The sequence below is a fragment of the Mustela putorius genome, unplaced genomic scaffold, assembly GCF_011764305.1.
Source record: "Mustela putorius furo isolate JIRA1106 unplaced genomic scaffold, ASM1176430v1.1 tig00537227_pilon_pilon_pilon, whole genome shotgun sequence".
Classification (NCBI taxonomy): Eukaryota; Metazoa; Chordata; class Mammalia; order Carnivora; family Mustelidae; genus Mustela; species Mustela putorius.
In genome coordinates this window covers 7,905,988-7,909,181 of record NW_025422368.1, presented here as the reverse complement: position 1 = coordinate 7,909,181, position 3,194 = coordinate 7,905,988, and positions in this window count along the sequence as shown.

Sequence of the window (3,194 nt, the reverse complement as noted above, 5' to 3'; positions counted from 1 at the left end):
CACACTATTCCTCACTCTGGTTTTTGTTTCGTTTTGCTTTGCTTTTTACACTTAACAGAGTATTCCGGTAGCATTTCACATCAGTACATGGAGATCTTCCTCATTCCTTTCATGGCTGCATAGTGCCCCACGGAGTAGCTGGACTTATCCTCCAGCCCTCTATTGATGCTCATTAGAATTATTTCCAATATTTTTAAATTATAGAAAGGAAGGAAGAAAGGGGACGAGCACATTACAATGAATAACTTTTATATGTATTATTTTGTATTTATGCAGGTATATGTCTAGGATACATTTTCAGGAGTGAAATTGCCCAGCCAAAGAATAAGTGCTTCTTTACTTTATTACTGTATAATATATTGCCATATGCCCCTGCTTAGAATCAGTGTGCATTCCCACCAACAGTACATGAAAGGATCTGTTTCCCCTATAAGTCTCACAAACAGAATGGATCTTAGGTCTTAGATTTTTACCATTCCAACAAATAATTTGCATTTGTTTTATTGTGAGTGCGGTTGTGAGTCCTTTCATATGTTTAAAGGTCACAGGAATTTTTGTTAAGCCCCACAGGTGAATCTGATTAGTGCCAGGTTTGGAAACTGTTTTCCTGTCCTTTGTGGCTGTGCTGAACTTGGGGCACCTGGGTGGCTGTCGGTTAAGCAGCTGTCTTCGGCTCACATCATGATCCCAGGGTCCTGGGATTGAGCCCTGCATGAGCAGAGAGCCTGCTTCTCCCTCTCCCTCTGCCTGCTGCTCTGCCTATTGTGCTTTATCTCTCTCTCTCTGTCAAATAAATAAATTAAATCTTAAAAACAACAACAAAACAAAACAAAATAAGAAGTGCTGAACTAGAAAATCTGTTCATGTTTATTGATTTTCACTGGAGTTTAGATAGATAAGGGAAGATAAGTTTAATCTACCCAAATATCATATCCTCTATGAAAATTTCTCCAAATTCACTGAGCTGGTTTTAGCATGGTTTCCTCTGGCATGTTGTACATACCTCTATTAGCATTTATCAATTATCAAATTAAATTAATTATTTATGATAATAAATTAATTATCAAATTAAACTTATTTGTTTAAATGACTTCCTCCTGAGTTTTTGAGCCTGGGAAGGTAAAACACTATACCTTATTCATCTTCAGATCCTTAGAGTCAAGTCTACTTTCTGGCATACTGTAGATACTCAATAAGTGTGAGTCTGAATAAATAAATAAGCAATCGATAACACTGGTTTTTAATTCATACTCACATCTAGCACATCATTTCTTAGAAAAAACACACAACAGAATGGAAACAGTTTTCCTTCTTAGATAACTTCAACTTTGAAGGACTGTTTATTCCAGGCTTCTGATTTCTGTCTAGATTTGGCTGACTACACTAAGGAAACAAGTTAGTCTCCAAACTTCCTGCTTCCCTTCCTTTGCCAGGGGGTAGGTGTAGGAGCCCAGCTCCTTCCACAGTGACATCTTCTGCCGCTGCCCAGAGGGAATGCTCCACCACCTTAATCCCTGCCTTAGCAGCAGCATCTGTCACATTTCCAGAACATGTGGAGTAGAGTAATCATGGAATGCCTCTCTGATGCTTTTCCTTCCTCTCTCCATGCTCTAAGGAGCTGCACCTCTGGCAACTCAGTTCGTCTTTGAAATTTCATTACACTGAAGTTAAAGCCCAATCATTTGAATCCGGAAGATGACAAGCATAATGTTCTGCCTTGACTACTGTGGTTCCATTTTTCTACCCAAGGGGAGAAGGTCTTAAAGCCATTGGTATTAATGATACACCTTAGGAAATCAAACTCTCTTTCTAACAGTCTCCTGCCTAGCTGATGGTCATATTTATTCTGAGAAATACTTTAAATCTTTTCAGAAACAGCCATGTTCCTATTACAAAGCATTACTATAAAATTGCATGCTAAAAATGCCGGGAGCCACAGCTGCACACAAAGCTGTAATCAGAGAATAGGCACCTTAAGTCACATCATTTATAAGTTAATTTAAAAACATATGAAGACTGAAGTTCTAATCTTCAAGAAAGCTGTTCTGTGTGATGATAATTACATTTGTTACTTCAATATTCTTTTTCTTTCCTAGTCCCCCAAATATATCTGTACACTTCTATTACAATAGAAATCAGTTCTAAACTACCCGTTGCTATTAAGTTTTTTTTAAATTTTGGTTCAAAATAGAAGATGTTAGTTAGAATTCCAGGTTAGTCAGGAAGAATGTTGAGCCATCTCATTTGAAAGCTGAAAGAAAGTGAAATGTGAAGAATTAAAAAGAAAGGAGCACCCAGCAGAGTGGTTCGTGCTCCAGCCTGGCTCAGAGATGGTGGTGGGGGCCAACAGAAGGCTCTGAGGAGTTTCCCTGTGCTGTCATGTTCTAGATCCCTAGTCAGGCAATATCAAGGGCCACACCCCCGACCAAGACAGATGGAGGATGTAAGAAATGGAAATAGTGAAGACAACAACTGAAATGCATAAATCAAATAGCACTAAGTTAATAAATTGCACCAACTACTGTCTAATAAAAGATTACAGAGTAGAAATCCAATTTCTTTTGGCTTTTTTCTGTGATGTTATAGAAATACATCTTAAAAAAGAAAAGACCTTTCCACAATTAAAGCTGAGCTCGTCTCATCTTCCTGATACCCCTTCATGAATGAAAGGCCCTTTCCTGGCTGGCCATTTCTATGTCCTCCAATCTCAGCATTTCTCACTTCCTGACCCACCACATTCAATATACACCATTAGCTCCAATCCTACTGAAAGATATACAGTTCTCCCTCATATAACAAGTTGTGTACTTTTTCATTGGTTTGTTTATAGTTTATCTCCCTTCACTAGAATATAGGGTAATGAGGGTGAAAAACTTGTCTATCTTCTGTATAGCAGCATTTCCAGCATTTGGAATGCTTTCTGGCACCTTAAAGGTAATTTTATGAAGATTTGTTGGCTAGACAAATGAATGAATACCCCAGTGCCTTTGTACATGCTGCTTCTGCTATTTAAATTATATTTTCCCACTGCCTTCCTGACTTAAATGTTGTTTTTCTCTAAAACTCATTTTCAATATCAATTCTTCTGGGAAGCCATCAATTGCTATAATATCCCTTGCCTCCCCAACCATACACACAATTAGCTTTATCTCTCTTCTGAGCTCTCTTATACTCTTCGTCTGTGCATCAGTCTC